General features: G+C 34.5%; 1 pseudogene; it reads right to left on the bottom strand.

The window, feature by feature from the left end:
• Positions 1–2,126: 2,126 nt before the first annotated feature.
• LOC122750557 lies at positions 2,127–3,378 on the bottom strand (annotated as a pseudogene).
• Positions 3,379–27,763: the final 24,385 nt, after the last annotated feature.

Consider the following 27,763-nt stretch of genomic DNA (forward strand, 5'->3'; position numbering starts at 1 on the left):
CGTATCTATTTTTAAAAAATAATTCTATTTGTCTCTTTAACTTCCTTATTGTTTATTTTTGATTAAATTTATCTAGTTTTGAGAGGGAAAATGTGAGTTCTACCAATATACTTTTACTATGTATTTCCTTCTGTAACTCATTTAAATTTTCCATTAAGAATTTGGATGTTATGTCACGTGGTACATGTATGTACCATTATATATGGTACCCTTTATCAAATTGCATTGTTCCTTTGTATCTATTAGGTTTACTTTTGCTTTCACTTTTTCTGAGATCATAATTGTTTAACCAGGCCTTTTTTTTTTTTAATCTCAGCTGAAGCACAATAGATTCTCCTTCAGCCCCTTATTTCTACCCGTTGAGAGTCTCAAATTTTCAAGTGTGTTTCTTGTGAACAATATTTTTGGATTCTGATTTTTAATCCATGCCGGTATTCACGTCTGGATTATGGGTGGGTTCTTCTCACTCATATTCAAAATTGTAATTACTAAATGTATTTTTCTCCATTCTCATTCTCTCTCTCTCTCTCTCTCTCTCTCTCTCTCTCTCTCTCTCTCCCCAAACTTACTCAAAATTTTATTTTGCTTTTGACCAATGCCTCCCCTAACCCACCTTTCCTTTTATCAGCCCTTACATTTCCCTCATCCCCTTCGCCTTCTAATTCACTATTGGGTAAGATAGATTTATATACCAAACTGAGTATGCATGTCATTTGCTCTTTGAGACAATTCTGATGAGTAAGATTCAAGAGTTACGCATTGCCACCTCATTTTCCCCTCCAGTGTAAAAGCTCTTCTTTGCATACTTTTTCTGCTCCCTTTACCTTCCCTTAGTTCATCCTTCTTTCTCACTCTTGCTTTATATCCTCTCATAATAGTCAATCCACACCTGTGCCCTCGGTCTATTTATACTCTTTCATATTATTGTAATAATAATAAAGATTTTCGTAGTTACAAGTATCAACTCTGGTCTTTTTTTATCAGAAATGCAAGAATGTCCTTTATTTAATTAAACATTATTTTTTTCACCTGAAGAATTATATACAGTTTTTGTGGGCAATTGATTCTTGGTCTTAATCCTTACTCTTTTGCCTTTTAGAATATCATATTAGAAGCCCTACACACCTTAAAAGCTGGTAAATCTTGTGTGACCTCCACTGTGGCTTCACAATAACTGAACTGTTTTTATGGTTGCTTTAATATTTTCTCTTTTACCTGGAATCTCTGGAATTCTATTGCCAAAAATAATCTAGCTAACTAGTGGCAGAGCTATTATTTTAAAATGCTATCATATGGAAGGAGAATTTGACTTGTTCTAGTTGTCCACAGAAGTCAGAACAGTCTAATGAGCAAGAAGGAGGATTCTGTCTTAATGAAATGAAAAATATCCTTTAAAATAGAGGTAACTAAAAGTGGAATGAAGATCCCTGGGAAGCAAAAAGTTTCCTCTCAGAAGTATTAAAGCAGAATTTTCACTGGTAAGTTCATGTATTCAAGTATCCATCAAAGTTTTCATTTTGGGATCTCTTTCAGCAGATGAGCAGTTAATTCTATCAATTTTTATCTTATACTCTGGTTCCAGGATATCAGGACATTTTCCTTGGTGATTTCTTGAGATATCATATCTGACGTTCAGCTAGTTGGCACAGGGGATAGAGCACCAGTCCTGGAGTCAGAGGGACCTGATTTCAAGTCTGGCCTCAGACACTTGACACTTACTAGCTGTGTGACCCTGGATAGGTCACTTAACTCCAATTGCCTTACCAAAAAAAAATAACCCTATTATAGATGATCATATTCTCTGTTCATCACTATAACCCCTAATTCCCTACCATTTATTACAAAGTCAATCATATTGATGATGCCATTAAGAAGGGGTGGGTCTGTGTAGTGTATGGACATGAATTTCCCAAAAAGAATTATGGCAATGCCACAATTTGTAATAATAAAACAAAAGAAAATTAAAAGAAAAAGAAATATGATATCTGGATTGTTTTTTGAATAATGACTTTTAGGTAGTCTAATAATTCATAAATTATTCTTGCTGGGTCTATTTTCCTGGTCATTTGTTTTTTCAATGAGATATTTCAGATTTTTTCTGCATTTTTTTCTTTGAAATAGCACTTTATTTCTGAGCAATGAGCAATATTTAAAATTCATTTCTTCTTAGGTTTATTGAGGTGTATTAAATTTAAAGAAGATAATATCTCCATCTTCAACTATGTAATTTCTACCTTGTTTTCTGTATTTCCCAGCAGCCTTGACAGCATTTTCTGAACCTTCCTCTTTAAAATCTTCATATTTCGTTACTTCAGCCACAATGAATCCCTTTTCAAAATCGGTGTGAATCTTTCCTGCAGCCTGAGGAGCCTTCGTCACTTTCCTGATAGTCCATGCACGTACTTCATCTGGGCCTGCAGTAAGAAACATATTCTAGTTGGAGCACTGTATAGCCAGCCTTTATGATCTTTGGCAAAGCACTTTATGTCATGTTCTCTTTCAGATACTTCTGTTTCTCTTCAGCACTCATTTCTTGCAACTTGAGTTCCAAGGCCCCACTAAAGGGAATGACCAAGTTATCTGGGTCATGCTTGTCCACCCACGCTTTAATTTTTATCAACCATTTGTTTTTCTTTCTAATGTAGTCCTTTTCTGAAAGGTTAACCAAGTAGATCATTGGTTTTGAAGTCAGGAACAAGTGTTTATTCAACACTTCAATCTCTTCATCATTCCAATATCATGATAGAAGCGTACAAGTTTCTTTTCATCTATAACCCAAGTTTTTATTTTGCACATTATGTCATATTCAGGTTTTAATTTCTTGTCTCCTCCTCTCACAGCCACCTTTTCTAGTTTATCTATTATGGGCATAATAATTTCTTCATCTTTAAGTCGAAGCTCTTCATGTATTATTTCTATGTCCGAACAGGAGCTACACTTCCTTCGATGTGAGTAATATCATCATTTTCAAATGATCACATTAGATGAAAGCTTCCATCACAGGTACTTATATGAGACAAAAAGGCATTTCCTAGTCCCTGTCCAGCATGAACTCCTTTCACAAGGCCAGCAATATCAACTACATTAAAAAAGGCTGTAATTTTGAGTGGAGGTTTGTGCTATTGGCACAAAAAATCAAATCTATCTTCTGGTATAGGTACTCGACTCTCATTAGGATCAATAGTGCAGAATGGAAAGTTTTCAGCTGCTGCCTGGCTCTTTCTTAGGAAATTGAAGAATTTAGATTTCCTGACATTTGGTAATCCAACAATACCAATTTTCAATGAGGTCCCAAATCTTCCAATGATTGGATGTGGTTTAATTCCATCACCTCCCTTTTTGGGGGGCATCTTGTTGAGGGGGTGACTATGACACAGAGTTCCCAGTGTAGGGAAATGGAGGCTGATGGTAGCAGGAGGCAGGGAGAGAGCTTCTTCTGCATTTTTTATCTTTCTATTGAGTGTGTCTTATTATTTCTTGATGTCCCATGGAGTGATTACCTTCCATTTGCCCAATTCTAATTTTTAAGGAATTATTTTTTTAGTGAGATTTTTTACCTTTTTTTTGCCATTTATCCATTTCAGCTTTTTAATGACTTTTCAGTGGATTTTGTGCCTCTTTTGCCATTTGGTTAATTTTGTTTTTTATGTAGTTTTTTTTTTTTAATAAGTGATTTTTTCTGTACTTTATTCACCAAGTGATTGAATCTCTTTTTTAACTTGCTATTTTATTCAGTATATTTTGAGCTTCCTTTTCCAAGCAGTTGATTCTTTTTTCATGATTTTCCTACATCACTCTCATTTCTCTTCCCAATTTTTCTGTTATTTCTCTTACTTGATTTTTAAAATCCCTTTTGAACTTGATGTTCAATTTGTATTTTTTCTTGAGGCTTTGTATGTAGTAGTTTTGACTTTTCTGTCTTCTTCTGAGGTTGCCTTTTGATCTTCCCTGTCACCATAGTCAATTTCTATAGTCAGGATCTTTTTCCCCACTACTGTTTGCTTATTTTTCTTGACTTTTATTTCTAAGCTAAAGAGGAGTGCTTCTTCCATGGTGGGGGCTACACTGTTCCAAGCTTCATTTTTTATTTCTTTGGAGTTTTTTTGTTTGTTTGTGCAGCTGTTTTCAGACATAATTCTGGAGACCTATAAGTTTTAAGGTTTGTAATTTTTTTTATTGTGGTATGATCTAGCAACAGAGTCCTGCCCCTGGTTCCAGCAAAAGGATCCCTATAGTCTACTTCTGACCAATCTGTCTGTAGGCTAAGAGGTTTGGAAACCACCAATGCTGCCACTGATTTGGTTGCTCCAAGGCCTACTGCTGATTTGCTTGAGTTTGACAAATGTTGGAGTATACTGCACTCTTATTCTGTTGCAACATATATTTCTCGCTGATATTTAAGTTGTTTTAAGCTGGAAAATAATTTCAACCTGTCCTTTTGTTGGTTCTATAGCTCTAGAATTTAGTTATTTAAAGATTTTTATGGAGGGATTTTGGGGGGAGTGGAGATTTCAGCATTTCCTCCATCATCTTGGTTCTACTCCTCCCCTTGAATCTCTTTTCGTAATTTTCTTGGATCTCCCCCATTTCTTTTCCAAATTTTTGTACTTTTCTCTTATTTTCCATTTTTAAAATTCATCTGTAATTCTTATTGTGCTTGTATCCAATTCACATCATATTTTATTGGGTTTTTTTGAATTTTTTTGAGGCTTTGTTTGTACTTGTTTTAATATCATTGTCTTCTTCTGAGTTTGTATCTTGATCTTCCTTTCATCATACTACTTTTTATAGCAAATTTCTTTTATTTTGGTTTGTTTATTTTTTCAGCTTATTTCTTGACTTTTAACTTTATGTTAAATTTGGTTTCTACTCCTAGGGTTGAGGGTCATGTCACAAGGTTCAGATTTTTCTTGCTGCTGTTTGCTGAGAAAATTCTGGGTGTTTGTAAGTTTTCAATGCTTCCAATGTGGCATGATCCAAAGAGAGGTATAGTCACTGCTCTCCAGATCTTGCTTCCCTGCAGCCCCATGTACTAGTGGTCCCTTCTACCTTGGAATTGAGACCAGTGATCCTGCTCTGTTGTGAGCTACCATAAGCACTCTTCTATATACTGGAACTGTGACTGAGGCCCCTGGTCACCTGAGGTGACATGTGATATTGTTCCTTTTGACTCTGGAACTTTGACTTGGGCCCCTGTTCCCCTGTAGTCCTGAGTATAAGAACTCCTTTCTACCTTGGAACTGAACCAGGAGTCCTACTCCCTTTCTAGTGACAATAAACATTCTTCTTCACACTGAAACTGTGACCAGAGACCCTGCTACACTGTAGCCACAATGGCTAGTGTTCCTCTTCACCTTGGAACTGTGGCCTGGGACAATGCATAGGCAATTTCAACAGTATACTGAACCCAGTGCCTAAAAAGTGTCCCCTGTTATTTCTTTCTGATTATGTTTATGACTCCCTTACTATTTGTTAGCTGATAGCTTCCAAAGCTGCTACTGTCAGTATTGTAGTTGCCTTCAAAGCCTTCTGCTGGTGTTTCATAGTATGTGCTATTCTCTTGGCCAACCACCACCCCAGCATTCTACTCTTCATCTTGTACATTATCTTGAAATGGAAAAAATGCTTCACCCAGACTTTTTGTTGTCTCTGCCACTCCAGGATTTGATTTGAAGTTTTATTTTAAAGTTTTTTGGAGAGGGATATTTAGAGAATTCAGCTGACTTAATGCCTATACTCTGCTACCTTTATTTTCTCCACACTCCTACTTTTCATTTCTTTACCTCTATTCCTAATTTAAAAGATAGATGAAAATCTGTATTGTGTATTTGACTTTGAAATTTGATACTTAAAAATCTTACTAGGAAACCAGAAGCTAAATTCTAAAAGGTGAATATATCATTCCTGATGGTAAATTGTAGCATAATTTTGACTCTTGAGAAAGCCCATAGTGATAGAAACTTAGAGAAATTGCTGGGAGCCAGTAGCTGAAGTTAATAAGTATTCTGTATCTTAGGTGATGTATTCAAGTTATTTTTTTTTTGTTTCTATTGGACATACACATTGGAAAATGATGTTTTACCCTTTCCTAAAAGCTGAACTTGTGATATATTTGCATTGTCCTAAGTTTGTGGTGGTATGATTAAATTGAAACTCAGTTTTGTTACTCATATCACATGGAGGATATCTCACTATCTTGGTTATTTCCTGCTATTTATCCTGACAAGGTATAATACACACATACAGGCATATGTGTATACTTATATAAAACATATATAGAAGTGTGCTACATTTATCACTTATATATGTTGTGATGAAATGAGATTTAGTAGATACTCAAAGACCCACCTGGAGATTAATCTAGACTGATTGAATCAAGTGAGAGTGATTGACTACTGATTAAGCCTACTTCAAGTTAACTGGATTGTAATCACAACTTGAGAACACCTTCAGAACCAATGGATTTGGATGATGCCAACCAATCAGCTTGAAGCAGTGTGTAAGGACCGCCTCTGTTCCAGACCTATAAGAAGCTTCCACAATCAGTTTGCTGGAGGGTGTTCCTGATTAAAGCAGGATTGTGGAGGAGGACTTCAGGAAGAACCCAACCAGGCTGGAACTCTAGGCTAAACTGGAGCTGAAGCTTCTGATTTAAGGCGACCACAATTTAGATTTTAAACATCACAATGTTAAGGGGAAAAGTATATATATATATATATATATATATATGTGTGTGTGTGTGTGTGTGTGTGTGTGTGTGTATTGCATGAGGACATTTTTATATCATGTAAGGATATATTATTCTATCAGCACAATGTTATATATTAAAGCTAAAGATAACAATTTTTGACAAAAATTTAATCAACTTTTAAATATGCCTAAAATGGCTTTAATAAAGGATCAGCAATTGCCATCTTCTGTTGCATTTGACGTTTACAACTCATTTTTTTATAAACTAATTTAATCTTATTTTAAAATTCAAACAATCATTTGATGTTTAGACATTTAATAAAACATAAATATTCTGAGGATACTTCAAATCATTATCAAATTATCATCAGCTTATAAAAATATTTTGAATAGACTTAAAATTATATAAAGCTAATCATCAATGGCCTAAGTATCAAATCTGAATTCTGTGAATTCCTTAATATTAGGGGATGAGTAATGTGGAAATATTTAATGATAACAAAGAAATATGGAAGCAAGAGAGTTTTGAATAAGGCCAATGAATAAGAACACCTAATAAGTCAACACATTTTGGATCTCTGTACCTTGGTTTTTATATTAGAGTTTGGATCATTAGAATTAAAGTCATGAGTTTAATTCATTTCCAAGGTTTAGGATTGATTGTTAAGGAACATTTCAGATCTCATGACATGAGTCAATGCAAACATTCTAGTTAACTGATTTACTTTGACTAGCAAATGTAAAATTGTGTCCTTTAAAATATATGCTTATATGTAGCTCATGAGGCCCATCTTTTTGACTCTCAAGTGAAAGGGTTTTGAATAAATCTTATAGCTTATGGATTCATTGAAGTTTGGGGGTATGGAAGATACATAGATATATAAATATCACTATAATAAAAGTGTCATTTTAAGCAAATTAACCTTACAGAACTATGCAAAATTAATTTATACTGGGCAAGAACCTGGTGGCATTCAGAAAAATTAGGAATTTCTTACAGTAATACAGGTGTTAGACATCTATGCTGTAATGGTATCAGTGAGAATAAAAAGGAAGGAAAGGAAAATTGTGAAAGACATAAGTCTACTCCTTCCACTCCTCTGAAGTAACATTATCCTTTTCTAAAATAATCTCAAACCAGTAGAGGATATTATTTCATTTCCTTAATGCTTCTGTTAAATTGGTCTATTTTCCTAATTGTCCTGTTTATATTTCAGCTGCAAGGGTGGAATTGGGGTGAAGGTTGAGAGATAGATTCAATTATTTCTCAAGGTCAGTTTAAAATAGAAGAAGAGGCTGAATCCAAATATTCTGGTTCCACAGTTTTAGTACTCAAAGATAATGCTTCTTTTTCATTTTACTTTAGAAAGCTTCCCAGAGCTCTTAGCTGTTTTTGAATTAACGACCAACTTGTTTGTTTGTTTTTTTCATTCAGATATTTCAAAGTCCCAGATCATTTAACCTAGCATCTTATGTTCTGTCATTTGGTGAGGAAAGAAGGCTAGAGAGGTAGTAGGGGTATGAGATATATAATTTACAGTTATATTTCTTTCTTAGAAACACATTTAGATTTTGACTCTTCTTCAAGTGCTTCTGGAACCTTCCTGGAGCGAATATTCTTTAGATATCACTAGAAGGGAATAAAGGGTTGAATCTAACAAGAAAACTTAATAGGAATACATGTCAAATCCTAAACATTTTTAAAATAAGCTATACAAGAATAGAATGAGGAGAAGCTTGCCTTAGAAACGGTTTATTTAGGATAATGTTTTTCCCTTCATAGGGGTTTTGGTTGGCAGCAAACTCAATATGAATCCACAATATAATGTAGCCATTAATAAGCTGAAGCCATTTTAGGTTCCAGGAATTATAATAACACACTTTATGGTTTGTTCTAAACAACAAGATTTGAGGTGGATCCTACAGGTATTATTATTACTATTTTACAGATAAGATAATTGAGGCTTTAGGAACTTGTGTGACCTTCCCATGATTGTCCGGCTAGTGAGTTATGGAGGTAAAATTCAAAACAAAGGAACTAATGACTAGAAGTTTAGCAATCTTTTACTCTCGAAGGGAAACCTAGTGATCAAAATCAACATAATTTATTAGAAAGAGAATTAGATATATATAGTTAGGAAATCTGAGATCAAGTCCAAAGTATATTATAATATGTATTTAACTTCTCTAAGACTCATTTTTATCATCCCTTGGGGGCCAGCAAACACAAGTTCCTCAAGGACTTTGTTTAATAAATAATATTAAATTACGTCATTTGTATTGTTTCCACATCTCAGAAAGTAATGGGAATATCTAAATTAAATATCTTAAATAAACTGTTATATAGATTTTAAAACCAATAGAAAAATAAATTTAAAACCACCTAGAATAAGTAAACATATTTTACTGGAAAATAAAAATATAAAGCAATTAAAATATATTTAGCATCCATTTTTATTTTTAATAATATTTTAAATTTCAAAATTGCATGCAAAGACTATTTTTAACATTCATTTTAGGCTCGTCTTTTGTGTCAAAATCCCTGGTACTGATTTTATTCAGGAATATTCTGTGTCAAAGGATAAGAGAAGTTTATATCCTAGATTATCAAGGATGTGTCCATTGTCCTTTCTATAAAAGAAAAGGAAATAAGTCATCTTGTGACAGTCATTAAAGGGTCTCTCTATTACTCTTTGGCAGCAATATTCTTGCCAGAGTCTTCCTTAATAGGCTGATTCTTCACCTAAAAGATGTTCATCTATTTGAGATAAAATGTGGCTTCAGAAAGAGCCAAGGAACAGTTGATATGGTGTGTGCTTACTGACAACTTCAGGAGAAATGCTAGGAGTTGATGAGAGATCTGTAAACAATGTTCATCAATCTGATCAAATCATTTGATATTGTCAATAATGAGGACTTGTGGAAGATCATGGCAAATTTTTGTTGCCCAGATAACTTCCTCAGCATATCATGGAGGGAGAATTGGTAGGCAACTTTTTGTTCAAAGATGAGTTTGCATTTAATATACCTTCTGAAGCTGAGATGCAACAAAATGTGTAATGATTCTCTGCCACTTGTGATAATTTTAGCCTAAAAATTTAGACTAAGAAAACAGAGATTCTGTTGAGGTGGAACCAGGATGGAAGAGAAAAGGCAGCTACTGACCTGAGCTCATCCCCAATCCCTCTGAAAACTTTTAGATAATTACATAAAGCAATTCCTAGAGTGGTAGAACCCACAAAAGGACAGGATGAAATAATTGTGTTCAGCCAAAGACAACTTAAAAGGTGAGCAGGAAAAATCTATCACACTTGGCTGAGAGTGGAGCAGCATCCAGCACAGACCAGGAACCAGAAAACCAGAAGCAGCCCTTAGAAACCACTGAATCAGAATCTGCAGCAGCTGCTTCTTGGACCTCTCAGCCCACAGATGATAAGCAGGTTCAACAACTGATAAGAAAAAAAATAAGATTACAGGAGTCTCCTTGCTGGCACTGGGGGCAAGACTCTGTCACTTTGCCCATACTCAGCTCCAGGTTGCAGTCCTCTGTGGCAGTCCCAGGGCAAGTAAGAGTGCTAGTACACTAGAGTTGGTATACATAGTTGAGCATGGACCTTCATCCCAGGTCCAGGGGAAAAAAGAGTGCTTGTGATTGCTCACAGATGAGAACACAAGCCATGTTAATAAACACACCTCTCCTTAGATCTTAATACCTTGGAGGAACTGAAAATTTAGAGGTCCCTAGAAGTATCTCTGAAAACAGCTGAACAAATCCCTAAACCTTTGGACAATGCATGCTGCACACTTCAAGCAGAAGCCCACTTTAACAAAGAGTTAAAAGTCAAGAAATAGATTGGAAAAATGAGCAAACAACAGGAAATAAATGAAGACCATAGAAAATTACTATGGTGACAAGGAGGATCAAAACACACACTAGGAAGAAGTCGAAGTTCTTACATCTAAAGCTTCTAAGAAAAAGTATGAATTGGTCTCTGGTCATGGAAGAATTCTAAAAGGATTTTGAAAGTCAAGTAGAGAGGTAAAAGAAAAATTGGGAAGAGAAATGAGAGTGATACAAGAAAATAATGTAAAAGGGGCCAACAGCCCGGTAAAGGAGACACACACAAAAATACTGAAGAAAATAGCACCTTAAACACACACACACACACAATAGGTCAATGGTTAAAAACCGGTATAAAAAGGTAATTGTAATGATTGGAATGATGACACCTACTGGAGACTTACTATAGGAAAGCTCCACCATGAGGAGAATGCCTCAGAGGGCAAGGCCATGTGGCTTTTCCTTGGCATCAGGAAGTAATGTTTGTACATGGGTACTGTCCACCAAGGCTATCAGCCAATCAACTTGAGGAGCCTCCCATTTTCTGGGAGGGGACAGGAAGGAGGAAGGAGGAAGGAGGCCTGGTGCAGAGAGCTCTCTCTCTTTGGTTCCTGATTTGATGATGGTAGTGATGGCAGAGGACTTCACAGGAAATTTGAGGAAAGATAGGAATGCCAGACTGCTGGAATTCTGTTCTCAATCTTTCTCTTTCTATCTTTCAATAAACCTTTAAAAACCTAAACTCATTTCATCAGTGATTTTAGTCAATTTCCCCCAAAACTGGGGGAACAGATTAGAACCTACATTTAGAATCTTAAATTGCACATAATGAAGAGTAGAATGTCTTTAAAAGCAGAATTAAGCAAATAAAAAAGAGGCACAAAAATTTACTGAAGGAAAACAAAAAACAAAAACTACCTTAATAAGTAGAATTGGATAGATGGAAAAGGAGGTACAAAAGCTCACTAAAGGGGCAGCTAGGTTGCGCAGTGGATAGAGCACCATCCCTGGACTCAGGAGTACCTGAGTTCAAATCCGGCCTCAGACCCTTGACACTTACTAGCTGTGTGACCCTGGGCAAGTTACTTAACCCCAATTGCCTCACCAAAAAAAAAAAAAAAAAAAAGAGCTCACAAAAAAATAATTCCTTAAAAATTAGAATTGAACAAATGGAAGCTAATGACTTCATGAGAAATCAAGGAAAAATAAAACATAATGAAAAGAATAAAAAAAAAAGAATACAATGTGGTGAAATATCTCACTGGAAAAACAACTGACCTGAACAATAGATCAAAGAAAGTCAATTTACAAATTATTGGACTACCTGAAAGTCAGGATAAAAATAAGAGCCTAGACATCATATTTCAACAAATTATCATGTAAAACTACAACTATATTCTAGAATCAGATAGCAAAATAGGAATCAAAAGAATCCACTTATCACCTCCTTGAAAGAGATCCCCAAATGAAAACTCCCAGGATTATTACAGCTAAATTCCAAAGCTCTTAGATCAAAAGGAAAACATTACTAGCAGCTATAAGGAAAAGATTCAAATGCCATGGAGCCAGAGTCATAATAACACAAGGTGAAGCAGCTTCTACATTAAAGGATAACAGGGTTTGGAATCTGATATTCCACAGAGCAAAAGAGCTAGGATTATAGCCAAGAATCACCTACCCAGCAAAACTGTGTATAATCCTCTGGAGGTGGGGATTGGGGATGATAGTCAATGAAATAGAATGATTTCAAACATTCTTGATGAAAAGGCAATAGTTGAATAGAAAATTTGCCTTTCAAATGCATGACTCAAGAGAAGCATAAAAAGGTAAACAGGAAAGGGGAAACAAAAGGGATGTAATAAGATTAAATAATTTACCTTCCTACATGGGAAGACAATATTTGTAACATAAAAACTTTGTCATTATTAGGGCAGTTACAAGGAATATAAGAGTGTGTATGTTTGAACTGAATATGAAGGGATAATATCTAAAAAAGTAAAATTAAGGGATAATAACAAGGAATGCACTGGGATAAAGTGAAAGGGAAAGGTACAATCAGACAAGTTATCTCACATAAGAGAGGCAAGAAAATAAAACTTTTAGAGCATAGGGAAACTTAGGGAAGGTGGGTAGGAGTGAGAGAACCCTACTCATCATAATTGACTCAAAGAGGAAATAACATACAGACTCAATCAAGTATAGAAATCTATCTTATCATACAGGAAATTAGGTGGACAAAGGGATAAGAGAAGGTGGAATGTAGAAAGAAGGGCAGATTGGGAAAGGAGGTAGTCAGAAGCAAAACACTTTTCTAGAGGGACAGGGTGAAAAGAGATAGAGGACAGAATAAACAGGGGGATAGGATGGACAGAAATACAGAAATGGTAACTTTGGAAAAAAAAGGAATAAGTTTCTTTGATAAAGGACACATTTCTCAAATACATGGAGAAATGCACCAAACTTATAAAGATGAGTCATTTCCCAACTGATAAATGATCATATGAATATTTTTTCAGATGAAATAATCAAAGCTATCTATACCTTTGTGGGAAAAAAATATGTTCTAAATCACTTTCGATTGGAGAAATGCAAATTAAAACAATTCTGAAGTACTACCTCATACCTATTAGATTGGCTAATAGAACAGAAAGGGAAATTGGCAAGTATTGGAAGGTTTTGGAAAAAAATGAGTCACTAATGTACTGTTAGTGGAGTTGTGAACTGATTTGATCACTTTGTGGAGCAATTTGGAACTATGTACAAAGTGTTGTAAACCATACATATCCTTTGACCTAGGAATACCATTAACAGATCTGTATCCATAAAGAGATAAAAGACAAAAAAGGAAAAGGATCTATATGTACAAAAATATTTACAGCATCTCTTTTTGGGTGGCAAATTCAATGGATAGAAATTCAATGGATGCTAATCCATTGAGCAATGGCAGAAAAATTGTGCTAAGTGATTGTGATGGAACACTATATTTCTATAAGAAATGATGAGCAGGATGCTCTCAGAAAAACCTGTGATAAGTTACATGAACTGGGGCAAGGTGAAATGTAATGTGTACAAAGCAACAGCAATATTGTAAGATGATCAGCTCTGAGTGACTTAGCTATTCCCAACAATATAATGATAAAAGACAGCTTTAGAGGAATTATGGTGAAAAATGCTATCCATCCCCAGAGAATGAACTGTTTGTGTTTGAATACACATTGAAGATTATTTTTTACTTTATTTTTCTTGATTTTCTAACCTATGTTTTCTTTTATAGCATGCCTAATATGGAAGTAAGTTTTGCATTCCTACTTAAGTATAACTTATATAGAAATGATGAATTTCTCAATGAGGGACATGAGGGAAAGGGAGGGAGAGAATTAGCAACTCAAAATTTTAAAAACAAATATTCACATTTATTTTGCATGTAATTGGGGAAAATAAAATATGAAATAAAGAGAAAAAGTTATTTTAAAAAAGAGGTTCTCCAACAGTCAGTTTTATACCATCCATACATGGAACCATTGGTTACAGCAAATGGAGAGATTTTGATTGTTGTGGATAAGTTCAATTATCTTCACAGTATACTTTCCAGGGATGTACACATAGATGACAAGATTGATACACACATTGCCAGAGCTAGTTCAGTATTTGGGATGCTTCAGAGGAAAGTGTGGGGGATAAATTGTATAAGGCTGCCTACCAAACAAACTGAAGGTCTACAGTCATTGTGCGGACTTCATTTTCATATGCCTGTGAGACTTGGAGAGTTTATTAATGCCATGCCAGAAAATATAGCCATTTCAGTGAACTGTCTTCAGAAGATTCTGAAGAAAAACTGGCAAGATAAGGTCTTAGACACTGAAACCCTATCTTGAGCTGTTACTCAACATTCAAACTCTACCACAGAGGGATCAACCTAAATGAACTGCCCACATTGTTCAAATGTCAAATACACATTTACTTAAAAGACTATTTTATGGAAAACACTTACAACGAAAGCACTTGCATGAAGGTCAGAAGATACAATAAAGTGACACTCAAAAGGTCTTTATGAAAAACATTGTTATTGATTGTGAGATGTGGGAGATACTGGCACAGCATAGCATGCCTGCATCAGATAATATATTGCATTCTATGAGCAAAGCAGAATTGCATTAAGTCTAACAAAAAGAGAGATGTGCATATGTAGATGTAGAGATATCTGTACTCCAAATGTTCATGTGAACTATTTGTGCCCAACCTCTGGTAGGGTCTTCTGAGCTTGCATTCGTCTGTTTAATCATAGTTGGATATGTGGGCAGCTATGTGGTGCAGTTGATAAAGCACCAGCCCTGGATTCAGGAGGACCTGAGTTCAAATCTGGCCTCAGACACTTGACACTTACTAGCTTTGTAACCCTGGGCAAGTCACTTAACCATCACTGACCCTCAAAAAAAAAGAAATGACAAGAAATCATAGTTGGACACACTGTACATTTACTGAAGCATAGTAATGTCATTTTAGTCCTCTTTGAATATGAAGAATAACCACCCAACCAACGTGTTATCATTATAGACTTCAAAGAATGTTTCTACCCTCTCCCACTAGGTTTTTGTCTGAAAAGTAGGGTATAAAGGTCAATATCTTGATAAACTTCAAACTAGGCAAGAGTAGGAGGGCTTGGCTTTTAACACTAAACTTGAAGTTGAGACAAGAGTTTGAATCTAAGCTTAGTCACTTTCTACTTTTGTGACCTTTCACTTAATATCTTTATGCAAGAATTAAAAGACTTAGCTTCTTAAGTCCCTTTACTCTCTACAGCAATGATGTCACCATCCCTGGTGATAGCTCTCTACAGGATCTAACTGGAACTGTCAGATCCTGAAAATTTTAATGACTTTAGAAGTACCTGTTTGCCTACCTTAAATTATAATACAATTGTCATAAAATAATAATTTAAAACTATGTAGCTAATGTATGATTAATACTAAATAATATATAACTATTATTGTTGAATTCTTCAGTAAAATAGACCTTAACTTGATGTAGCCAATGTTGTTTGTAAAAACTTTTGGGAAGACATGGCAATTTTTTTTTCTTCTTTTTCAATCATATTCAACACTTCATGATTTCATTTAGGGTTTTCTAGAAAAGATATTAGAGTGGCGTTACTCCCTTCTCCATCTCATTTTATGGATCAGGAAACTGAGGAAAACAGGCTTAAATAATTTGCCCAGCATCACATAGGTAATAAATGTTTGAGACCAAGTTTGAATGCAGGAAGATGTGTTTTTCTAACTCTAGGTCTGGCACTCTGTACACTGTGCCATCTAGCTGCCCCCAAAACCTTACATTTCCATATTTTAAATTTTAACTAGGTAAAGTACTGTGTTTCCCCTTTTGTTCTTTGTATCTTTGGCTTAATTTTTTAATCATACATTAGATACTCCAATTATACTTACAGGAAAGAACATTACATCCTTTTAGGTCATTTCTCCCTAATTTCAAGAATTAAATATGTGAGTCCTTGAGATTCTTTGTCCTGCTTTTTTATATTTTTACCTACCAAAGAGAAGAAATTTCTTTTGAATTCTCAAGAATCACTTCACCAGGGGGCAGCTAGGTGGTGCAGTGGATAAAGCACCAGCTCTGGAATCAGGAGGACCTGAGTTCAAATACGGCTTCAGATACTTGACACTTACTAGTTGTGTGACCCTGGGCCAATCACTTAACCCCTATTGCCCGTCATCCCCCCAAAAAAGAATTATTTTACAACTTCTAGGTTGTTTATTAGTAAATATCCTCCCTAGGAATAAGATCACTGAGTCCAATTTCCTCCTTTTGAAGAAGTAATTAAGTTGTGACCGGAAGAGGCAACATGTTCAAGGTGATGCATCATTTGGGGCAGATTTGAAGCTATGCTCTCTGACTCCAAATTCAGTGTTTTGTTCTTTGCATTTTATTTCTTTTTCCTTATGTCTTTGTTCCTTTCAATATTTATTCCAATGTTATATAATGTAGTAAATGTAGAACATAAGATCTAGAGCCAGTAGTATATAGTTATGCACAGTTCTTTATCATTCATTATATCCGTTTAAAATTTTTATTGGCTTGCCAACCACTGATAAGGATACATCATGCTCTACAAATTATATTCTTAGAGAGCTATATGTAGGCAATGATAGATGTATGGAACTGAAGCTAGGTTTTTCTAAATCCAAAGTTGGATTTTCATCTGCTCCATAGGTATTCTTAGATAAGGTAGACTTATTCTGCTGAGTTAATAATCTCCTTTTATTGGAGAGATCTGGGAAGAGTATCACCAGGACAATAGATTAATATACCTTCTTAGACTCCTGAAAGATAAAAAAAAGACTATTACACAGTACCTTTAGATATTTAATACTCTATCTCCTCCCATAAGGAAAAGACCTGCTGACTTAAGAATTAAATTGTCAAGAAAGAATATCTACCTGTATGAATGATACATATACATATACATATACATGTATATAGACATACACACACATATACACACACACATATATATATTATATATATATATATATACATATATATATATATATATATATATATATAATCTCCATTAATCAATATTTGTTGAACTAATTTGAAAGAGACCAGGAATTTTGAAAATAAAGTTGAAATGGTCTTCAAGACTCTTATTATTAATTTAATGAGATCAGAAAATCAAATCAAAATAAAACATTTTTTTAAAATTTAAGATGGCATATGATAAAGTAACAATGGAATGGCATTGACATCCTGACTATATTTAGTTGCACAATCTTTCTTTACTAGTATCTGCTTTATTTCTAAAGATACATTAAGGTAAATAAAAATTAAATATTATCAGAAGAGATGAAAAATTGAAAGAGTAATCACTAAACTGATAGCCTATAAATCATAGAAATTAAATAGTTGCTTATATTTTTATTTTATTCATTTTTGCTCCCCCTTTTTATTCCTTTTGTTGTATTTTACTGGTCCTATGTGGTATCCCTTAGAAATTCCTTAGTCGATAAAAACATTGTCTTCAGTAAATGTGTTAAACAATTCCCAATGAACAATTAATTGAACAGACAAGATAATCTGACAGAATTTTCCATCTCTCAGTTAATTTGGTTCTCTCATGTAAAACACCATCTAAAGCATTCTATGTGTCAATATAATGTCCAGAATGTGGTGGTTATGGGCACACATAAAATGCTACAAAGTGATTAAAGTTTAGGCTATTAATCTCTTTCTTCTTCCCAGTAGCTTTTAGCTTTGAGTAAAATTTAACTGGTTAAGTAAGGGTATATTTATCTTCCCTCTTGGAATACACCTGGAAGAGTCAAATATATATATATATTCTTAGGTCATCTAGACTAGGCCCTCACACCATGTAACCTATGTTCTGAATGGATCTATTTTTAATGGTGGAAGGTATGTTGAAAAGATTATTGAAGTATTATCACAATCTCTGTTGGTTTCCCTTTCTGTTTCTGATGAAAACATAATGATCTGGAGGTTTTCTGAAGTTTTTCGAAAGTTCAGATAAGTGAATAAAGTTCAAGTTTGGTAACCCACCATGGAAAACATATCGATCTGTTTTTAATTATCTGTCACTAAACAGGCTTCTGCGAATAAATGTCAAATGATTGTTTCCACAACACATAACTGTGAAGGCATGTGTCCTACTAAACTGGAATACCTCACCCCTGGAGTGTCTCCAGTATAGCATGTCCAGTATAGCTTGTGTCTTCTCTAGGTGAGTCTAGTCATGTTTGCCCTCATATTAGTCCTACAAAATCCTTGTAGTGATCAAACAGCTACTAGTTGTACACAATATCTAACTGTACAAATACAAAATTACTAGTATTCTCTCTGACAATGCAATTGTTTATATTTTGCCTTTAATTCTTTGATCATGTTCTTTTCACTCCTGCTCTAATAGAAGGTAATATCTTTAAGAGCAGGGATTGCTTTGTATTTTATTTTATTTTATGTTATGTAATTTATTTTATTTTATATTTTAGTTTAGTTTAGCTTGGCTTAGTTTAGTATCCCCAATACCTGGTACAGTGCCTGATAAAACATAGTGACTAATAATTATTTGTTAAATTGAATTTATTTTGTCAGGAACCTAAGGGTTACAACTATGGAGCACCCCTAACAATCTGCTATGATGAAGTTATTCAATGACATTATTAAAAGCTTAGTCTTCAACTATTTGTCTTAGGCTAATTTCTCCATTAATGAGGTGAACCAATCACACAAATCTGCCATGCAAGTCCCCTTTTGGCTGTTATTAATATCAATTTAATTATCAGCAAAACAACTTAGGGAACATCATCTCTTAATAAGTAAATATTGGGGCAGCTAGGTGGCACAGTGGAAGGAGCATTGGCCCTGGAGTCAGGAGGACCTGAGTTCAAATCCGGCCTCAGACACTTAACACTTACTAGCTGTGTGAATCTGGGCAAGTCACTTAACCCCAATTGCCTCACCAAAAAAAAAAAAGTTAATATTGATTGGTGATTTGTAAATCTTTTTTGTATACTATCACAAAAAGAATCCAACTAACTTTTCTCTTTGTGTATGTGTATATGTGTGTGTTTGAGAGAAAGTGAGAGACAGCGAGAGAGAGAATGAGACAGTGAGAGTGAGAGACAGAGAGAAAGACACAGAGAGAGAGACAGAGAAAGAGAGAGAATGAGAGAGAGAGAGAGAAATATTTAGCATTTTGAGGAAGCCTCTGTACCACTTATCAGAATATTTTGTTAATGCAAAAAACGGATTACAAAGGTAACCTAATAAAGCAAAATGTAATCCATAGACAGGAAGACTTCAGTCATGTGTGATCTACCAATGGATTTGGTAACTATAGCAATGACATAGTGAAGAGTATGAATAGTATTTTGAAATGTCTGCAACCTATAATTTGATTTCTATTGGTGATAAAGCCATCGGTACTACAATTCTACTGCAGAAAGCTGCCTACATTCTTTATTGAATAAGAATCTAAATTTTAATAAAAAGGTTGTTTAAAAGAAAGATGCACTTTTTTTCCCTTTAAGTCCATCTACCTCCTGAAATCTACCCAGCAGTTATCACAGAGTTTGACAAAGAGTAGGCACTTAACAAATGCTTATTAATTGATCAGTTCTTTATTTGCAAGAGTAAACTCTCTGACTTCTGCTGGTGTTATAAATAGTGATTTTTAGGATGCATGAAAATGACCAAGTAGGGACCTTGTTTAATATGGAACCTATGTTACAAACCTTTGACATACATGATCCTCAAAGAAAGCATTCAAATAAGGTGGCTAGCCATAGTGCCTATCTGTAAGAATAGAAACATCATGTCAATTAGTGTGTGTACCGTTGGAGTGGGGGAGTATAGAGGGTCTTACCAATCAGCAATGGTCCTCTATGCCAAAAACAAACAAAAAAGGGGGAAAAGATAAAGCCCAGGAGACACAACAAAGCTAGAAATCATTTTAAAAAATGTTTCTCTGTTATCCTCAGTCTTTAAAAATATATTTTATTAGTATCTTTTGTTTTTATATATCTTACATTTCCTCCTATAGTTCTCTACCCCACACATAGCCCTTAAATCAAATAATGTTTAAAACGCTGGGGAGTGGCAGCTAGTTGGCACAGTGGATAGAGCACAAGCCCTGGAGTCAGGAGGACTTGAATTCAAATTTGGCCTCAGACACTTGACACTTACTAGCTGTGTGACCCTGGGCAAGTCACAACCCTAACTGCCTCACCAAAAACAAACAAAAAACAAAAAACAAAAAAAAGACTAGGGGAAAAAAATCTGAAAAATGATTCAGAACTTGAAAACTTGATATTAGATCCCATTTTCTACATTCATGGCCCATTCTCCCACAATATCTCTGAAAAACCATAGAGGGAGGTGTCTTATTATATCTCTTTTTGGTGGGGGAAGTACAAACTTATTTTTTTATAATTCCGCAACATTAAGTTGTAATTATTTTGTGGTTGTTGTCCTTTTTATTTACATTATTGTATTCATTGTGTATGTGTGTGCACATGTGTGTATAAAGCAGAGAGGGAGTCTGCTTACTTCCCTTTCTATCAATAATACATAGAATTCTGTGATATTCTGTATTTATCAGGTACATTGTTTTTATAACACAATTGCATTCATCCACTTCTATGTATTTAGGCATTCCCCAATTGATGTTACCTTTCCCTTGCCTTCCTTAACGTCTGACTCTTGGGTGGCTGTTTTTAGCACTGTTATTTGATATGGCTCCCAATAACCATTTAATGTTGATTTAATATTAAGTCAAAGTGGCCTATTAGCTGAATCTTATAAAAAACATTACATTTCTCATCTCTATTCTTTGGCACAAGGGGCTTTTCATGGTTGGAATGTACTCTTTCTTCAAATATACTTATATAGGCAAAGAAAGGCAATTTGAATAAGCTTAAGTTTCAAGCAGGAATATCTACTGATTTCATCATTTGTTTCTTAATGACATAATATAAATGTAACTATGTTTTGCCAGAAATGCTTCAAACTCATTGCTTTTGCATAAGACTGTTTGGGAGTGTGGTGAGGATCACAAAATTGTTAATGCTATTCTCTTCAAGAGCTTGGTACATAGCTACACTTTTCAAGAAAAGCTGACTTTAGCCAGGAGAATTCACTATACTGATCAGCTGAATCCAAGTAGGCATGTTCTGATCATTTATTAGGTCATTTAAAAATCCCTGTATTTTAGGAAATATAGAATAAGAACATATAATTCTAAATCATTTTGTTTCTACCCTGACTACATGCAAAAATATTCTCAGGCACTCTTTAATGATTGACCCTTTTTGAAAGAAAAATTATATTACAGATCATTTATTTTATAATACTAAATCCTAAAATGTCCAAAATTTATATAGTCATGTTTTGAGAGTTAGCTTCCTTCATATCTTCTATGAAAAGAAACCCATGATTTATTAACATTCCATAAAAAACTGGTAATTTTGACTAAAATGGAATGGAATCTTTGGTAAACACAAATATAGTGGGTAAATAAACCTGATTGTCTTATGTACACAAATCCATCTAATCATTCTAAAAATAGTTATAGTTGGATCCAATGGGATGGAAATGATATTAAAGTTTTTGGAATGGTTTTAAATAAATTCTGGTAGATAAGAATGTTTGAATGTGATGCAAAATTTAACTTTTCATGGCTCTTAACTTTGGTATTCAATAGTATATAATTTATTATTCTTAGTATATACTATCTTATATTGGAGAAAATATAAATTGTATAGAAACGAACCTACTGCCTCCTGCTGCCACTCTTAGAAATATTTAGCAAACTTTTTAAAAGTTATGCTAGTCTGAGGCCTAATGTTCCTCTACTGTTTCTTTTGATCAGCCCAGGAAGGATTTCTTCCTAAAATAGTTAGAATGGTAGGGGGCAGCTAGGTGGCATAGTGGATAAAGCACTGACCCTGAATTCAGGAGTATCTGAGTTCAAATCCGGTCTCAGATGCTTGACACTAACTAGTTGTGTGACCCTGGGCTAGTCACTTACCCCTCTTTGCCTCACACACACACACAAAAATAGAATGGTGACCAGAAAAAGGCTAGAGGACCTTTGAATGATCCATTAAAGAGTATGCTATTTCCAAGCCTTAATAGGTTTAGGCTAATGATGAAACTGTTGATTTTCTTTCCTTTGGAAGAAGACCAAAGACATAACTGGATGATATTTTGATTCACTAATGAACTGGATTTAAGTGAATCAGAGTTGCATAAATTATTAAGCCTCATTCTCTCTTCCAGTCAACCAGCTCTATAGGAAAGACAAAAGTCAAAATGCCTGGAAAAGGACCAAGATACAACAGATGGTCTTAGCTTCTTTGATATCTTACTAAGCTCTAAGCACTCCACCTTCATTGTCTGTTGGAAAAAATTATTCTCATCCACCTATTCCATAGGGGGAAGTCTTCACATGCTTGGGTGGTAGACATGCCCCTTACTCACCAAAGTGTTTGAAGCCTGTTGGTTACCCTGAACCTGATTTAGCATGTGTATGGGATATTCAGGAGGTTTTCAAAAAGAAATTGTACCTCTGTTGTGAGGGCTGCTGATCCCTTTTCACAACTTCTCATCACTTTTGGTTTCTATATTTCACTTAATTCTTTCCAAGAAACTGTAGCATGCACAGCAGCCACACCCTGGTAAAACTACCTTGTCAATGATGAGTCTAAGGAGGAGAAAAAAGTCTTCATGACATCATTTAATGGAAGTGTCACTTGAATTATCTTTGACTATCTAGAAAGCAGTATGTGTAGAGGCAGTGCTCAAATAGGGACTAAATGGTTTTAGGAAAGGGATTCCCCAAGGGAATGCATTTCCAAAAGTTGCAACTATTTTTTTTTTTGGGGGGGGATTGGTTTGATGAATCAAAATGTTAACTGAAAGGTAACACTAACTCTGACCCCTTACGAAACCTTTACTCTGGAATTGTCTCCAGCTCAGTGCTTAGTGCAGTGCTTGGCACATAGTAGGCACTTCATAAATGTTTATTGATTGATTGTCCAATAATGGTGTACATCAGATGCTCATCGGAGAGGGGCTTCTTTTCTCATAATAGTTCTAGGTTTAGTCATAAGATATTGGGAATAATGAGAACAGTGAAATTCTCTAGCTACTAAACAGTGGAAAATCTTTTCAAGAGTTGAGAGGGAGAGAGGAAGAGAGAGAAAGAGAGGAGAGAGAGAGAGATTGATTATTGGAATTGTCAGCTTTTTTTCTTCAGGGAATTAGTTATTTCTTTTGGAACTTTGGTTGGAACAGATGTTTTTGTTTTTGTTTTAATTTCCCACAGAAGATTCTTTGTCCTCTGAACCAAATTCTCTAAAATAGAGCAGAGCCACCCCTTGCTAGGATGTTTAGGTATCTATCTATCTATCTATCTATCTATCTATCTATCTATCTATCTATCTATAGATAGATAGATAGATATAGATATATGGTTATATATATAGTGACATTTAAAATCTAAATGTGTGGTCACCTTAAATTAGAAGCTTTAGCACCAGTCTTTGGGCATTAAGCATTTATTAAAGCATATTAGGTATAAGAAAAAGAGAGAGCATGTGGAGTTAAGAAAAGGCCTATCTAGGGGGCAGCTAGGTGGCACAGTAGATAAAGAACTGGCCCTTGATTCAGGAGGACCTGAGTAAAAGTCCGGCCTCAGACATAGCTGTGTGACCCTGGACAAGTCACTTAATACTCATTGTCTTGCAAAAAAAAAAAAAAAAGGCCTATATATCCTAGAGTTCCAGCCTGGTCTGGTTCTTCCTCAAGTCCTCCACCCCAAGCTTGCTTCAACCATGAACTCTCCTCAAACTGAGTGTGGAAGCTTTTCATATTATAGGTCTGGAGCAGAAGCAGTCCTTACACACTGCTTCAAGCTGATTGGTAGGCATCATGCAAATCAATTGGTTCACTGGACTTGAAGGTGGTTTCAATTTGAGTTCAAATTCCTTAGCTTCTGAGAACAATACCTTCTTAGGGGGCAGCCAGGTGTGGTTACAATCTAATTAACTTTAAGTAGGTTAATCAACAAAATCAATCACTCTCACTTAATTCAATCAGTTTAGATTAATCTCCAGAAAGGCCTTTCAGTATCTGCCAAATCCTATTATTTTCTCACAATAGATAGATAGATAGATAGATTTTTTTTTAACAATACTGTCTGGTCACAGATGTAAATGTTTTTTCCAAAGAATACTTTTTAGTTTAGGACAGAAATTCCTTAAGGCTTCCTATTTAATCTCAATTAGGGATTCTATTTCTCAAAGTCACTTCAGAAGAATTCTTCTACAGAAACCCCACAGAGATCTCTAGGTCTGTTTTGGTGATCCAAAAGGATTTGATTCTGCTTTACAAATGAATCTCAACATGTACAAATGCCAAGCCAAGGAAGCAAGGTTATTTTTTTTTCTGATCTAGCCAAATATGGGACCTTCACATCTATCTGCTACAGAAATACCTATTTAAGCTTTGAACTTGCCTTAAATTTAAATGATTGGACTGTCTATAATAAAAACTAAACATAATGAGGTATTTGATGTTATATTAGCCTAGTTTTGTCAACTGTAACGATTGGAATGATGCCACCTGCTGGAGACTTACTGTAGAAGAGTTCCGCCCATGAAGCAAAGGTCTTTGAGGGCAAGACCAGTAGTCTTTTCTTTGGCATCAGGAAGTGACGCTGGCTAGTGGGAGGAGGAAGGAAGAGACTGGCGCTCGGTCTCACTCGCTTTCCTGAAGACGCTGGTGGAGAGGGGAGCTAGAAATGCACTCTCCCTTTAATAGATAGATGAATGTAGGCCTTTCTCTTTACCAAATTCTTATTCTCCTTAAAAAATGCTTAAAAGTCTAACTCTTGCTAAAGCTTTTAATTTATTGGCAACCACTCATTAGATATTTTAGACAGACTAGCTAGAATTTTAGCCCTTAATACTACCAACTTCCTCCATAAATTATATTCTAAAAAATATTATGTTATTATATATCTTTTAATTCATAAAGGAAATAGAATTGTTAAAATGGTTTCAAAAAATATTTAACTTATAATAAGGGATTGAAATAACATTATAGTATGTTAAAATTTTCAAATTATTTTACACATGTAATAATGAAAGTTTGCCTAGATATGTAACCTACTCAATTTTTAAAGTAAGATACAGTGTTACTGTCTCATAGCTTAACTGGGCCTTAACTATGAGATAACATATTTTGCCTATTTATTTGATGTGAAAAAGGTATGTAATCATCTATTGAATCAATCAAAAATCAATCATAGTTTTTAGAATAAATGTCAAAAGTCTTTGATGATTGTATATGGCTATAAAAGTAAGTAGATAAATTGGAGAGATTTTACACAACAATCCTCTGAAGATTGAGAGGCTTGTTTGCTAGGTTGTCTTTCTGTAAAATACAGAATTTAGTTTTGAATTGGGTATTTGGGTGTTTAGAATATGAGAAGAAAGCTAATCATCCCTGATAAAGAAGCAGCTGGGGGGAAAGGTATGTAGAGGGGCCCATCAAGAACTGCCATTTGAGGGGTGGCTAGGTGGTGCAGTGGATAAAGCACAGGCGCTGGATTCAGGAGGACATGAGTTCAAATCCAGCCTCAGACACTTGACGCACTTACTAGCTGCGTGACTCTGGACAAGTCACTTAACCCTCATTGCCCTGAAAAAAAAAAGTACTTCCATTTGACAATTCCATAACAATCAATGAGGGCATTTATAATCATTGAAGGAAAAGTGGTAGAGTAATTATGTAGCAAATGGTTGAGAAAGATAATCAGTGGAGGGCTTATGTGGATTTAAAGAATATTCTCTAATATGTTAGGTTGATTTTATACAAATGATTTATTGAAAGATATAGACATGATTCACATAAGAATAGTCTATGTATGTACTAAGAGTACCTACAACAATAAGATTAAACATTCATTAAAACATCAGAATATATAAAAGGCACTTTTTTTTGACTGAGATAAATATCTTAAACTAATGTGTTGGTGATTACTTATTATTAAAATCTGATAAAATATATTCAGAAAATTTCATTGCTATGACTTTTTGAAAAAATATATTCCTAGGATGACACTTTTAGGTCATGCCTCCTAAATTAGGAATTTTTAAAAGTTATGCCTTGAGTACTTTTGCAACCTGATAATCTTTAAGGCTAAATTGAGATAATCTTTACTTATGTAAATTGTTCCACAATTTAGGGAAAGTTTATTTATTTCCCACTACCTATTTTTTTTTTACTTTTGTAGAAGCTAAAAAGCAGGTTGAGATCCCTTTAGAAAGAACGTCATTCATCATTCTATAACAATGTAATGGGAAGTCATGATAACAAGAGTGTATTATAGACAAAGCATGGTAGCATCTGTAATCAATCAATTGAAATGCCAGTTGTAAGACTGATGAATTCTCAGTAGATATACTGTTATAAATTTATTTTCTGAACATAGCAGTTAAATGGTATATTTGGAAGTTTTAGAATAAACAATAAAAAGCAATGATTAAATTAATAAATTAAATATAGAATATGTGTATTATATGTAATTATTTTAAAACATGCATAGTAATATTCATATTAATATGTGTAATTCCCATTATACATTTTGAGTCTAAAAGAGAGAAACTTCCATGGAAAGGAAATTTTGTTGAAACAATTTTATGTGCTATTTACATATTAGATATAGCAATAAGGGGAGACTCAAAGTCGTTTTCATATAGTTATAGAAAAACAATGGTGACATATTTAGTTTGTTCACTCTCCAAACAATGGGATAATGAAAGAAATGCAAGAATCAAATGGAAAGCAAAACAAGCAAACAAAATGATATGTTTCTGAGTATATAAAATATCTTTCTCTTTTATAGTTTCTTTTGAAATTAACAGAGAATGATAATTCTGTTAGGAAATAATTCTTCCAACATGATTATTTTCCCATGATCCATCAGAATTACAGGTTTCCACTGCCCCTGCAGCCCCATACTTTTTTTTTTTTTTTTTGCATGGCAATGGGGGTTAAGTGACTTGCCCAGGGTCACATAGCTAGTAAGTGTCAAGTGCCTGAGGCTGGATTTGAACTCAGGTACTCCTGATTCCTGGGATGGTGCTTTTTCCACTGCGCCACCTGGCTGCCCCCTGCCCCATACTTTTTAAAAGTTTTATTACTGGTATTCAAACTTACTGAAAAAACTACCTTCTTTTTCATTTTTTTTAATTGAAAGGTTGTGATAAATATTTTCTCATTAACAAGGATTTTTTAAATTATGTTTTCCATGGGTGCTTTTTTTCTAGAGATATGTCATGTTCTCTAGGAAACCATAATACTTTTGGATTAACACTTATTCTCCCGAAATGACATAATCTAGCTTATTGTGCCTGCAAGTACATTTTAAAATTATTTTTTAAAAAGTGTTGGAAGGGACAAAGGTTCAACTAGTTGAAACACCTGCACAATTTATGGATTAATTATATAATTTTCAAGAACTCTTCAAAAACTTTACTTCAGTTAAATATCTGATCATATGTGAGATATCATTTTGGTAATGGAGATATTCAAGAAGCCTAAAATCGAATAATATGAATACACCTATACAATAAGTAACACAAAAGAGACTGTGATAAAAGTTAGAGTTGAGGAGGAGACTACAACAATGTA

The sequence above is a fragment of the Dromiciops gliroides genome, chromosome 3 (assembly GCF_019393635.1).
Source record: "Dromiciops gliroides isolate mDroGli1 chromosome 3, mDroGli1.pri, whole genome shotgun sequence".
Classification (NCBI taxonomy): domain Eukaryota; kingdom Metazoa; phylum Chordata; class Mammalia; order Microbiotheria; family Microbiotheriidae; genus Dromiciops; species Dromiciops gliroides.